General features: G+C 38.1%; 1 pseudogene; it reads right to left on the bottom strand.

Annotated features, from left to right (window-relative positions):
• LOC149186031 (transmembrane 9 superfamily member 7 pseudogene) overlaps positions 1-4,104 on the bottom strand; it is a 51,758-nt pseudogene extending 47,654 nt beyond the window's left edge.
• Between the last annotated feature and the right edge of the window lie 11,364 nt (positions 4,105-15,468).

Raw genomic sequence — 15,468 nt, 5'->3', positions numbered from 1 at the left:
TTGCCACAGCATCAAATTCTAAGATGTTTCTACAGTATTGGAATCCATCCCCATCTCCATCACTTCCCACTTCACGGAATAATTTCAATTTTGGTCTTGCACTTGTAATGAATTCCCACTTACAAGGAGTAATATCAATTTTGGTCTTGCAATTGTAATGAAATGTAACATGTAACAGAGAAGCTTTGCCCCCTTATATATATAAAATCTTAAGATTAAAAATAGTTCATACAAAAGCATATATGACATATATAGTTTAAGTTCAGTTATATTTTATTTTAATAAAGTTTGCATGTAAACATTGCATTACCTATTTTTAAGTTTAGTTATATTTTATTTTTAGGTTCAGTTATATTTTATTTATTTTAATAAAGTTTGCATGTAAACATTGCATTACCTATTTTTAAGTTTAGTTAGTGATATTTAAAGATGAAATAAATTAGGTGAACATTAGTCATCTTTGTCATAATTTTATGATATTACACAAATTGAGATATTTTTAATTTGAATACCATTTCATGTGAATATTTTTATTTTGAAAAATTCTCCCTTTAAATATATTAATTATAAATTTAAGTAATATTAAATTTCATTTAAAATAAATCATTCAACAAAAAACCATAATAAATCAATTCACTTTTTTTTTAAACTCATATTAAATTTCATCTCAATAAATTGTTTATGAGATCTTAATGCCTTTATAAAATAGTTTCAAAGTACTTAATTTAATGAAAACACCATGCAAACTATGCCAAAAAGAAGCCAATTCACAAGCTTATTAGAATAAAAATTAATGTTATAGATTTCACCATCTCAACACCTTTATTTTAAGTGACAAGTAGCATCCTCTTCAAAAGATTTTTAAATTTTAATTTTCATTCTTTTAAATTTTAATTGAAATAATACATATACTATATTAATAGGAAGAGTTTTGAGTATGATATGGGTTATTGAGTCATTTTTTATGTGAAGGTATATATGTGTAAATTGAGAGTAAGTCATCAAAGTATTTAATTATTAAAATTTATTATTATATTAAATTTAATTATAAATAATAATCATTTTAAATACAAGATTGACATCTCTTAGAAAAAAGAGTATCTTTATGTAATTGATCAATAGTTTTGTTGAACTCTCTTAAACATAAAAAAGAATGTACCAAAGATTTCAATTCATTTCTAGTTGGAATAATAACAATATACTATATAGATAGTTCACCATATGATATGCTGAATTGCAAGGTCCAAGATTCATCATAATAAGAAGAAACTTTAAGGTTTTGAGGATATGCAACCCATCCTAGGTTATTCCAATGACAACATGAATTTTCTTATTGAATAAAATAACAATTTTTTCTCTAGATACACATGAGATAATTAATTTGAATATATTAGCAATTATTTTAGAAAATCAATTTGCAGGCCAAAATAAATAAAGAGATAAGTGTCCCTATTCATTAAAGGTGATGTATCCTCCCTCTTAGGAATGAGAGCTATAAAATTGAAATTGATGGAAATTAAAACTGTCCCTAATCTTCCACCATCTTTATCAAATCACCCACAACTAAATCAAAGAATACTTAAATAGAATTCTACCACCCATCCATCCAGTCAAGGGATTTTAGATTTTTGAAAAAAAATTAAAATTGAAATTTATCTCATCCTTTGACACCTTTTCTTCTAACTCTTCAATATTTCATCATAAATGATCCTTGGAAATACACTAAATATTTTCATAATTTCTCAAATTTCAAGTACCTTGAAACCTTTAAATAAATCTTACATGTGGTGTTTTCCCACCTCATTTATATCCTTCAAAGTGTTGACTTTTGACCCATTTAATTTATTGATCCCAAAAATGATATTCACATTCCTCTTATAACCTGCACATTTATGAAAAGAATAGTATTATTATTGAACAATTTGTTGTCATTGACATCAAATACATGAAATCCAAAATGAATACATGTGTAAGATAGGAGGAAATCAAAATCCAAGTAGGGTATGAGGAATCATGAACAATTACTAGAGAAAGAATAGACACAAATCAAGAGATCAACCCAAATTAAAGGGAAATCAAACCCAAGATAGGGTCGTCCCAAGTCAAGAGGACCAAAATTCATGTTGACCCAAGGGAGGTGTCAAATTTCTATCAATAAGAGAAATTGTGAGAGAGCGGGTACATATGTGCGGAAATGTGATGTGTAGTGAGCATAAGGCACACAAGGAAGAAGCATAGTAGCAAATTCAAGGTGTAGAAGGTATTCATAAAGGAACAATGGGTCAATTTGGCATTTAAGGTGCTAAAAATATAGCAAGTCAATTTTTTTTTTAAATGTCAAATTTTATTATAACGTGGACCAGCTTTCAAATCACTTAATTTTGTTCCGCCTTAATGGAATCATAGAGAATTTTCCAATACTATACAGCTTCTCTAATATACCCTTTGCATATCGAGACTTTTACAAAGGAATTGCTTTACAAAATCACTAATATCTCGATACAAGTAGCTCTTGGACTTTCCCCTAGTCGTAGAGGTGCTAAGGTGTAGCACCTAAGGAATAAGAACCCTCGGTACATCAGAATATTTATACAAGGATTGGTACACAAAATCATTGATATCCTAATATATTGGCTCCTAGTCACTACCCTTGGTCACAAGTCACTTAAGGTTTAACACTTGAGGGCTAAGCTCCCTCAGCGTATTGGAGAGAAGAACATGGAAGCCTAAGATAAACAAAACAAATAAAAACTAGAGATTTAATAACTCATTAAAAAAAGAATAGAGGCCTTGAAGAAGCAAGGACATGATTAATTGAAGAAGAGTCCAAAGTAAATTCTCGATAATAAGTTTGGAAGAGAAAAGTAAAGGAAGTTGAAGGAAAGAGATTGAAGGAAGAAATAAAAACAAGAACAATAAAAGAAGAAGAAAGAAGAAAAATAAAATGATAAAATTTTAGAAGAAGGGAGAAAGGAGGAAAAAAGTGAAGTTTGATCATGAATTTGATAGAAAGAAGGAAGAAGAGAAAATGAAAAAATTAACAAGGGAAATTGAATGGAATTTAGTGGTGGAGAAGCACAAATAAAATGTACACCCCTTAAAACATCTTCTATTGTAGAGATAATGGGAAATGAGCTACCCTCTTCCATATGTTAACTAGCATAATCTTCGTAGTTTCTAATATAAGTAGCATAATCTTCCTACTATAGAGGTAGTTTGACCAGAGTTATTTAGATGAAAAATAAAAGAATCACACATAGTAAAAAAAAACTTAAAAACTTATTATTAATATATGAAATACCAATGCACAAACATTTTTTTAATTAATATTAAATTTTATCTCAAATAAGTTAATTATTAAATTTGAACAATTATAAATTTTTTAAATATATTAAAACAGTACAAACCTATCCCAAGAAGAAGCCAATCCAAAAAACTATACCATGAAAAATCCAATCCACAAGCCTCTTAGAACAAAAAATAATTTTCCAATAAATTTAACATCTCAAACCCTTATTTTAAATATTAAATTACATCCTCTTAAAAAGATTTTTAAAGTTAATTTACATCATACAAATATAGGACTGATAGGACTTTTGGTTACGTGGTTAAAATTTATAAAAAAAATTCTCTGTAAAGCTAATTCTATTAAAAGGAAGGAAAAATAAAATTACAATGAGGCTACAGCCTCAGCCGAGAACAACGGAGTTCCTTCTAGGTATCATAACCGCCCCATATTTGGGGAAACCAATTTAACATTACAAAAACCCATGCCAAAGACTAAGAAAACATCGACAAAACTGGAATGAAGACTTGAGACATCACCATCTAAAGCAGTTGAGAAACAAGACAAAATTGCCTAACAAGTAAGCAAGAAACAAAACCACAAACGACTGGACCTAACTAGTCAGCAGCAAAAATCTGAGATGGCGCGTGGGAGTCCACGTGGCATCACATTGGGATGTCTTGGTTAGGAGCCTCCTCGACGATGGGGCACGTGTTCCCATACCAGATCTCACCTTCCTTTTCCACGTCGCTATCCGCCCTGCCACCTGGAGGTTCCGTCGCCTGAAGGATGCCGCTCGAGCTGCCAGCAATAGCCATCGAAATAGTGTCTCCATGAGAGCTGCCACCTGGTTGCCGAGTGTCACCTACTGTATCACCTTCCGCATGCTGACCGCCATGCCTTCTTCCATCGGGAGCTGCTCAGATTCATGACTAACATCCATTCTGTGAATGTCCTGAGGTTGCTCTGCAGAGTTTCGCGCAGGAGCACTGTGTTGTTCTTATTTTTTCTGAGAAAACGATGGTGACATTAGCAGTGATGATGGGCCGGTTCAGGTTGCTCTGGAACCTGAATTGAGTCGAGTGGAAGGCAGTGTGAGTATAGTGTCTGCGGGGTGGACTAGGAGGGGGAGAATTGGCCTGAGAAGGAGGCGGAGAGGTAGGTGGTGGTGGCGGTTCATCATTTTGCACTGCCTGAGAGTGAGCACTACCACCTCGGTTACCTCCTCTGCGGCTCCTCATGCGGTGACGAACCATAGCAATGTGGCAGGAGAGAATTTCAGGAGAATTGGGGGCCTGGAAGGAAAGCAGAGAATGCACAGAGGGCTCCTGGATAGGGTTCAAAGGGTAGTGCTTGGAATGGGAGTAATGATACCCATTTCTAAATTCAAGACAACAAAGAAGCCAACAATTTTTTCCTGTAATAGTTCTACTGCAGGGGTATCCTGCTTGGAGCGGGCAAATGCTGAAGGAGGGAGGGCAGACAGAGGGGTTGATGGGCGCCATGTTAAATCAAACAACTTTCTTATCTCGGCTGGAGTGACCATTAAAGGCTTCCTGCAGGCGGATCTGCTCTCGCCTTATGTGAGTCTGCATATGCCATAACTGAACATGGGATGGTGCGCTAGCCATCATCTGGCTGGGCCAAGCGTCGTCATTCCGTCATCTCGCCATTAATTTTCTTGAGTTTCACCCACATCCGGGTGGTTAAAATTTATAATTAATATAATTTATAATTTATAAATAAATTTTAATTATAAATAATAATGATAAAAAAATATTTTCTTTTCTTTTTTTCCTTTGGAAAAGTCGTAATTTTCATTAAGCAAAGAAAATTACATTTTGTAGATGCAAAAGCATATGTTGTACATGAGGCATAAAGCCCATCATGTTTGAGTAGTCAAAAAGAGGTGTACTCCATGCAGGAGACACTGCATTTTCACTGAGATTTCAAAATAACATAAAAGCTTACTCTACGTAAAGAGTATTAAATTGTCATATATAAGTCTAGTATCATTGTGCGTATATAAAATTATATAAACAAAAAGTATTTTCAGGCTCCTTCAGAGCTAGTTAATGTGATATGTCTATAAAAATTCTATGGTAGTGCTGATGGAAGGTTCCATCCTTTTACTTCAGTATCCTCCACGTCCTTATTGGCCTGTGCACTGCTTCCGTGGATAGTATGTCAACAACTATGTTTTGCTCCCTGTACATATGATGACAAACAAAAGTGTCAAAAATGTTGATGAGTCTGTGGACTTCTTCCATGATATGACTCAGAGAATATGCATTACAATTTGCAGTTTTGTTTATCCAATTGCATACAATTTTTGAGTCTCCAAATAGTTGTAAGTTTCTGCATTGTTTTTCCAATGCAAATTGTATGGTATATCTAGCTGTGATAAGCTCAGCGAAATTGTTAGAGCCTCTATCGAGTCCCATTTGAATTTTGAAAGAATGAGAGTCTAAGAGGTGTAGTATGGCACCACCCCCACATCCGATGCCTTGTGCTGAGCCATCAAGATATGCCCAGAGGTGTGTATGATTAATGTTTTCAGGGATAATGTGTCTAGGAGTAGAGCTATATTCATCCTTGGGAATGAGTTGGTAATCAGATAGGATGTGGGCTGTGATAGTCAACCAGAAGGGGGGAGAGTTCTGAAAGATGTATTTATTTCAAGCAATCCAGATGACACAACAAGTGAGGATGGGGATATTTCTAGATTTTATTGAGGAGGTGGCAGTCCACCATGCTTCCCAAGCCTCACAAACTGACGTTCCCTACCATTGTGGGAGCGAGGGTAGATGAGAGAGTATAGAACTCCATAGCTCTTTTATGGTCAGGCATAAGAGGAAGAGGTGATCCAGAGTTTCATTTTCAGATTTACATAGACCACACTAGAAGGGTCCATGGAAGGATATTTTGCTTAAATTGTCTCCTGTCGGGATCTTGTGCCTCAGAATGGTCCACATGAGGAGCCTCGATCTGGGTGGTGCTTTTAATTTCCATACGCTGCTCCACCATGTTTCGCATTGTGGAGGTTTTTTTTAGTCCATTAGAACTATATAACCTTCTTTTGGTGAGTATTTCCCGTGCTTTGCTGGTGCCCAGATTAGCTCATCCTCTCCTTCCATTATTATGATGTGTGATTCAGTAAGGGCCTCCGTGTATTCTTTCTAATGATGCTTCCATAGATGGGGGATCTGCAATGCCCTCCCAGTTTTCCAGGCTTGTTGTGTATATGTTTTGCGATCACTGTCCGCTATGTGGCTAAGATGAGTGATCCCCCTGTCAGAGAGATGGGTTCTTAGTTCCTTAGGGAGCCTGTGAGAGTTTCCACACTCGATCCAAGGGTCTATCCCTATTCTGACCGCTGCTCCCGACTATATTCTCCATGTGAGTCCATCGCTAATAAGAGGCATTACTTGCAAAACTGCTTTCCATATATTTGATTTTCCAACATAATTCCACTGAGGTTGTCGTAGCCATTCCATGAGATTTTGAGGAGAAATGTATTTAGAGATGACCAACACTGTCCATAAGCTATGTGATGTGATTAGCTGCCACCCTAGTTTGACTGCCAAGGCTGTAGAGAAAGTGCCTAGGCTTTTGATTCCCCAACCCCCCCATTTCCTTGGGAGAGCTAGGGATTCCTAATTGGTCCAAGCAAAAATTTTCCTTAGCTGCTTCCCTTTCCACAAGAATCTTCAACGTAGGTTTTTTATTCTAGTAAGGAATCCCCTTGGTATCCAGGCTAACAACATCTAGTACACTAGAGTTGCTTCCAGAACTACTTTGATGAGGATAAGTCTTCCTGCTCTCGATAAATATTTGTGGTACCAAATGTTAAATTGTTTTTCCATCTTAGTGATGAGCCATATCCAATCTGTGTTCTTAGATCCAAGAGGCTTTAATATGTAGCCCAAGTATTTCAGACCCTCTTCTAGATGCAGTCGGGTATAAGGGAATCTACGCAGGGCATAGTGTATCTCGTATGGGGAGCACCCTATAGCTGTTATGGTGAACTTTGCATTGTTTACCATCATGCCTGTGGCCGATAGGAAGATAGAGAAAGTGTTTAGTAGTGAGGTCAAATCACCAATACTCCCATTTAGGAAGATCAAAACATTGTCTACAAAGAGTAAGTGAATCAATGTGCATCCATATGTGATCCTGATACATCTTAGTCTTCCCTGACGATGTTCCTCCTTTAAGATTTGGCTAAGACCTTCCATGATGAGTAAGAAAAGTAACGAGGACAATGGGCATCCCTGCCTAAGACCTCTCGCAGAGTGAAAGAAGGGTGATTCTGCCCCATTTACAAGGACATTGAATGATACATTAGTAATACAACACATAGTCCATCTTATGAACTCGTATGGAAATCCTAAGTGAGTTAAAATCATTTGTAATACATAGCCAATTTACTCTATCAAAGGCTTTCGAGAGATCTACTTTTAGGACCATACCTTTAAGTTTTTGTGTCTGAATAGAGTGTAGGATTTCTTGTGTAGTTTCGACAACCTCATGGATTTGTCTGTTTTGCAAGAAAGTGAATTTTTCAGCTGAGATGTGGTTGGAGACGATCGGACGGAGGCGGTTGGCTACGATCTTGGATATCATTTTGTAAATGCAGTTGCACAAGGAAATTGGCCAAAAGTCATTGAAGGAGGTGGGATTTTCAGATTTAGGGATGAGAGCAATGAAGTTTGAATTGTAGGCCTCATACATTCTTCCGCTGGATCTACACTCCTCTATAACTTTTAGGATGTCCCCTCCATGTATTTCAAAAAAATATAGGTAGAATTGCACATTCCATCCATTCGATCCTAGGCTTTTGTCTCGTTTGAACCATTTTAGTGTGGTTTCGAGTTCTCCCAAAGTGACTTCCTTTGTTAGTTCCAAAGCATCCTCCTGGTTGACAAACCTTGGAAGCAACTGAGTTGTTCTCATGATTTCAGCTAGAGTATCATTTTGAGGGGCCTTATAAATGTTCTTGAAATGTGATGTAGCCAGGGCAGCTAATCTGGGGAAGGTATTCACTATTTCACCCTGCTCATCTACTAGCTACCAAATTGTATTTATAGCTTTATGCCCGTTCGCAAATTTGTTGTAGAAATTTGTATTATCATCCCCTTCCATAAGCCAAATGGCTCTGCTTCTAAGTCACCAACTTTCCTCCCGATCCTTGAGCATCTGACTCCTCTTAGCCAGAAGGGGTGTAATTTTGTCTTTATGTTCTAGGGAGGAGTAAATCCCTCCATGTTCATTCTCAAAAGTCTCTATTTCTTCTTCAGTAGTCTTAAGGATATGGTCCTCCATGGTTCGCTTTTTATGAGCCCATATTTTGGAGAGATTCTTCAATTCTCTCACATTTTGAGCAAACCTTGCTGAGATGTTCCTTCTTGCCGCTGGGGGGTGATCTTCCAGAATTCAGTGACTAGCATGATGTATTCTACGTCTCTTAGCCATGCAGAGTTGAATTTGAAGGGGGCCCTAGTTTTGTACGTACCTCGCCTTATTTACAGGTAAATCGGCCTATGATCTGATATGCCCCCTGAACCAACCCACTGTCTAATTCCATATCTCAAGTTTACTAGGTGCTCCTTAATGAGGAATCGGTCTAGTCTCCTAGATAGGTTATCCTCACCTAATCTGTTGTTTCTCCATGTAGGTTGGATTTTGGAGGAGGGGATATCAATAAGATTATGTTCCTCCAGAATGGTCTCAAAAAATTCCGAGAGGATGTCTCTTTGTGCATTATGCCCCCATGATTTCGCAAATCCAATGGAAAAATTTAGGTCCCCCCCCCCAAAATGAGCTTATCCTATTGCAAAATATGAGATTTTAGCTGCCTGTTCTAGTATTCTTCCCTATTGTGACAAGGACCATATATATTAATAATCCTAAGCTCTATGTCGAGTTCTGATGAGTATATGTCTGCTCCAATGTGCCCAGAGATTCCCCATATGTTACAGATTTTGATGGTACGGGTGTTAACTCCCAGAGCCAAACCCCTTGATCGACCAATTGCATCAAGAGAGTGAAAAGTCCACCCTGGTAGCCATGATTCGAGAAGGTGAGTGATAACACTAGCCTGACCTAGGGTTTCTTGTAGAAAGAGGACATCGATGGATTCAGATTTTAGCAGTCTTCTCATGGCTAGTTTTTTGTCAGGGCTAGCCAGCCCTCGATAGTTAAAGGATATCATCTTCATGGAGGGGGTTGCACAAGGGTATTCACTGCTCTAAGTACCCAGTCAATGGAATGTTGTCTGCCAGCAGCTATCTCTTCCCTGGCTTGTAGAATGGCTTTGGATAAGGAGGAGGGTCTACCTTGAGGTTGTTTCGGAGGTGGGGGGAGGAAATCAGGCTTATACCTAGGGTATCAGGAGCCTATGATCGATCTGAGAACATTGGGGGTATTTGGTGGATGGAGGGATAGGTGCAGGAATGGAGGTGATGGCTTGGGGGTCCTTAGGAAAAGATGGTGGGGTACAGGATATGGTGGGAGAGGAGGGTTTTAGGGGACATGCCAGAGTAATAGGAGGGATATTGCAGTGATCAGAGAGCTGAACATTATTTGATGCAATGCAAAATGATGAAGCAGTAGAATAAGCAGAGGAGGAGGATGAATCCAACATACCTATGGAGAATGTAGCCTCGGCAGCCGCCCTTGCTTTGGTCAGAGGAGGAGAAGGTGGCCCGATTGGTGCTTTCCCACGCTTCTTCTTGGCCTCCTTTGAGGGTGCGTTCTCCCCATGCGCCTGTGCCAAGTTTACTACTTCTTTAGCCAAGGGGGGCTACCCTGTGATTATGATCTTTTGTGTAGATTTACCTTCTCCTTTTCTCCATCTCTTGCCTTCCTATTCAAGGAGCAGTCCTTGAAAAGATGTCCCACCTTGTGGCATTGTCTGCAATAGAACGAGACTCCTTCGTAATCTAGGGTTTGTTGTCAGGAGAATGTTCTCCATTGTAATGTATATGCTCCTGGAGAGCCCCCCTCGTATCCAGATGAACCAAAACCCTGGCATAAGCCATCATTCCAATAGCAAAATATGGTCTATCGTGTTCAAGGTATGTGTCGAGGGTGTTGCCGATGTGTTGAAATATGTCCTTCGACTAGAATTGGAGGGGCAATCCCGAAAGCCGAACCCAAATAGGCCCAAATCCTCTATGTTATTTTTCCAAATTGAATAGAGGGTTCCAACGACAGAGGAAGACTAGGGTGTGTTCAAAGTGCCGTAAGGAGGACAAGACCCAATTCATGTGCTCGGATCTGACGAAGCGTAGAGCAAACCAACCCCTAACAAAATTTTGTACAAAGGGAAGGTCGGCCAGGTGCTTCCCCATTACATTTGAGGTCCATAGCTTTAGTCGAGTCGCTGTATATCTCCTACCATGGATCCTTCCAACCAAAATGTGGTTCGCCATATCCATGGTGTTGCCCCACTGGATATATTCCCAAGCCTGATGATGACGTCTTCCCCTTTGGGTTTGAAGTACTTGCACTTCTTACTTGGCCTAGCAGCGTCTTTAGAGGAAGCTGGTCATTCCTCGAGTGTAGAAGGGTTTGAGGGAGGGTTTCCTGTGCTGAGATGTTCGTCTACAGGGATAGGTTCTGTTATCTCAAAATCAGAGCCTGGAAGGCTGCTGACCAAGAAGACCTTAAGTAACTATTTCAAACCTACTTTAGGCTGAGGCTTAGCCTCCCCAACCTGAGAGGGCTTTCTCAAAGGATTAATGATCTTTAATTATGATTAAGATGGCTAACTCTTATGAAACAAATGTAAAAATATGAGTGGTGGAAACACAAATAAAAAGTATCCATTGGGCTTATGGAGTCAAATTCGTTTTAGTATAACAATGATATCAACCTTACATAGAAGTCAGGACATATAGAATTCAACCATTCAGAACACACTAGAAACATATAGGACAACACAGTTTATAAATATGTGAAGGAAATTAGAGCACAATCGATGATTTCTAAGTAATCACATATCTATACCACTGGAAATACTGAAGAAAGGATAATACACAACATTCTGAACAGTAAACTCCTTCTGATTCCTGAGAAGTAAAGCCAAGTATTGTATTACTTAAAACTGAGTCATATACATAACACAATAGTTCCAATTTCTCTGAAATTTTCCAACCCCAAGTACATTGTTGTTTCTGCTATATATAGAATTCTTTACAAGGCTGAGATTCCTCCTCCAGCATGAGGGGAACTCGAAGTCTGCTTGCTATGACACCTATTCAAACTTTAACTACTTATTAAATGCAACAAACTGCTAACTAGACGTATTAGAAACTTAAGACAATTAGGAGTCTAACTCCAGATCATGCTAGTAATAACATTAATTACAATCAAATCTCTTTCTCTAACAAGTGGTCTCCTTCAATTTAGCTGTGGTGGATGTTCGAAGTTGCTTCTGGCAATATCTCCTGAATCTGTTTGAAATTCCTCGTTATGGGTCTTCTTGGCTTAAAGACAAATTGAGCAACCTGATCATCAAACTTGAGCTTTTTCGAGGCTTTGATTCTCTTAGTCTTGTCTTTACCTTATTCTATCAAATTTGCTTGAACCAGGGGAGATTCTTCAATATCAATGGCTTGCAGTAAGTCATCCAAGTTTCCCTTTGAAACAGGCTTTCCTCAGTAATCACTGACTTGCCTTTTTCTTTAGCTATCTGGCTTCTAGTCCTTCTTCTCTAGACTACTTCTCCTGTAGATGGTTCACTTCTACCTTCTTTGATATATGCTTTCTCTTTCAGGGACTGCTAGGGTGTGTCTTGGATAACCATTGATCTGGCGGGCTCCCTTACTTGTTTCCTAGCTTTCAATTTTGTGAATCTCTTGGATCTAGATTCTGTATGATGACCAGTTGTTGGTGGAGCATTTTTTACAGCTTGGGGGCTGAGACCAGTTTCATTTTTAAAGCCAGACATAAACATAAACGTGGGCCAGTCCCTTCCTACTCTATGGAGTTCATGCAGAACGATCAACTTAACTAAGCCGTGGTGAAACAATGAGTTCTCACAGGCTTCTTTCCTTAGTTGCACCTTGTCACACATTTTGCTTAGGCAAAGAAATAAGTAAAAGCTAAATCAAGATATATCTTCCCTATGAAATGCAGCAGAAGCTTGAAATGATATGAATACACCTTATTATATCTCCCTTCACAGGAAAGGTACCTCCGTATGCAGGTAAGCAAATTGGCATATGAGTCCTTGACATAATTTCTAGGCACAGACTTGTTTAAATCTGAGTCGATGAACTCCGGCTTCAGAAATTATTTGCAGGGGGTCATATCAAATTTGAAATTCTTAAACCAAATTTCTTGTCCCTTTGGAATCTCAGTAACTGTCGATATTACCTCTGGAGAGATTTGCAATTCAAGCATCCCAACCTTTGAGTTTAGTCCTGTAAAATTAAAGGCAAATTCCTTGGTGATTTGTGCATGACCTCCCTGGAGTTTCTCACAAAAATTCCAACATCCAACCTGCTTGAATACATGCTCAACTTCTCTGTTCTTCAAGATAATGTCTAAACCTTTAGGTTCGTTCCTCAAACATCTCCCTGACCTGTGCTCTTTTCTCTCTGTAGATCCTTCCATGAGACTTCAACGTAATGAAGGTTTGAAATACTAGCACTGCTCAATCTTTGATCCATGCCTCGCTTGATGTACAATGAATTCAAATTGAACGCAGATTTGTTCCTCATGCAATGAATACAATCATAATTATGACTGTGAATGTCTGGCTCTTCTTGAAACTTGCAATCCGAGTGTACCAAGGTACCTAACGACTGTAATAATGAAGATAAGTGGTTGGACATGATATGTGAAGTGTATAAGCTGACAGTGGATGATGCAACCATAACTGAACTTGATAGATCTGACGGTTAAGAAAGATTTGCTACAGATTGCACGAATCTCCGATTTCATAGCGCAGCCAGTGTAAAATCTGGGTTATGCGCTACGAAATCACCTAAAGCATGTTGCGCTGCGAAAACACCTAAAAAGGATTTATGCGCTACGAAAACACCTAAAAAGGATATGCACTACGGAATCACCTACAAAGCTTTGTAACACATAATAACCTTTGAACAAAGCTGACACATGGAAATTGTGTGAGTTATGAGACTAGTGATGAATGAGAATGAATAGTTGACCTTTATTTAAGCATACCACCAAGACTCCTAAGACTCAGACTCTAAGGCAAACAAAAAATCAAACCTAGACTAGCACCGAACCTTTACCATCAAACTTATGTGAGCAATTTGGGAATTAGAATTCTTAAGTGATAACAGGTTCCAAGAGTGGGGGGATTGCCGAGTAGCTACTCGATGGAGGTGCCGCTGATGTTGTTGCTTAAGGGGTCCCTAGTACTGGGGTCGGGTTTCCAGGGGGGTTGTTTAGAGAGCCGGCAGATGAAGGTGGGGGAGGGTAATGAAAAGATTCAAACATAGGATTAGGGTGAAGGTAGTTAGATGCAAAGTTAAATGCAGAGGGAGATTGCGGCAGGGAGGATGGTACCGGGCATACCAGAGGAGGCTCGGAGAAGGTCACGGTGGAGTTGGACGGTCCCTAGATCGAGGGTAGTCCAGCGATGATGGTCGTTAGATCACAACAAAAGGGGAGAAGGTCTTCCACGGTAGAGCGAGGAGTTCTCCAGATGCTAACATCCTCCAATGGGTCCTCGTGCGTTGATGTGATTGAATCCATAATCACATCAACACAAGAGGACACAACATTTTATGTGGAAGCCCTTAAAGTAGAAAACCAAAAACTATTGTTGTTGTTATTCTTCAATTCATTATATATATTTTTAGGCATTGATTTGCTATAGGAACACAGGTACCCAAGATGTGAAGGAAGCTACTTGTAATAGGCTACAACTTGATTGAGGCACCAACCTTGAAAATGTGTAAGCAACCACTTTTTATAGGCTACAACCTAATTGAGACACCAACCTTGAAAATGTTCAAGCTTCTACTTTTTGTAGACTTCAACTTGATTGAGGAACAAACCTTATTATAGGCACCCACCTCCTTCTCAAACTTCGTGTGGACCAATTTTTAAAATATTTAAAACTAGATCCACATACTCTCAAAATAATATAAGTCTTCAAAACTAATCATGATACTATCAAAATGAGTTTATTAAGCTGTCATATCCTATTAATACCTTGTTACACCTTGTTCATAAATATGGTCACATAAAACTCGTCTTGGAATATGTTTTGGCCATATACACAACACTTATTGCACCCTGCTCATAATCCCATAGAACACATATAACTGATTCTAGGCATAAAAAATATATCATCAAGGATTTCATGCTTTCAAAATTCTTCACAATCAAATACTAATCATCATTCTTCTTTCATAATCAAATTTGGCTTCATAATGACCCAAAAATCATATAAAATAAAATAAAATAAAAATTAATTATTCAATAGAAAGGCAAAATATGGGCACGCCCTACAAAATGGACAAAGTTTGGTGGACATTCTACATAAAGGATACTGTAGATGGCTTAATTATTTGAAAAAATGTATTTCCATAGAAAAATAAAAAAAAAATTAAATCATCTGCATGTTTGAACCTATCAGTTCACAAAACATTAATAACATTTTAACCAACTGTGCTATACAATACCTTGTGCAAGGGTTGAGCTTCCAATTTATTTGGGTCAATTCAGAGAGGCCTTTCCATGTCATGACTTGCAAGATAATAATTGGGCTAAGCTCATCACAATTATGATAAATATGGGCCAATCAATAGTGTTAAGCTATCACAAGAGCCACTTAATAGTGCCAAGTTATCAAACCAAAAACACAAGAAAACTCTGAGTCAATCAATAGTACGAAGTCGTCGTGTGAGCTAATCAATAGTGATAAGTCATTGTGTGATCCAATCATCAGTGCCAATTCATCATGCGATCCAATCAATAATTTTAATTCATCATGCCAAAAAAATTGAGCCACTCTAAGAAAATCAATAGTGCCAAGTAATCGTGCCAAAAATGACAAGCCAATCTAAGCCAATCAATAGTGCTGAGCCTATCGAAATTCCTTGTAGATACGAATTGCTAATTGTAATTTACTAAAACAATAGACTTGAATCCACTCTACTCATTAGTGGAAATAATTAAACAATCTCAAAATCGCA

Source organism: Pinus tabuliformis, chromosome 3_1, assembly GCF_031772625.1.
Source record: "Pinus tabuliformis cultivar Carrire ecotype Pingquan chromosome 3_1, CPIR1, whole genome shotgun sequence".
NCBI lineage: Eukaryota > Viridiplantae > Streptophyta > Pinopsida > Pinales > Pinaceae > Pinus > Pinus tabuliformis.
The sequence above is the reverse complement of the archived record's forward strand: the minus strand, read 5'-3'. Positions and strand labels throughout refer to the sequence as shown.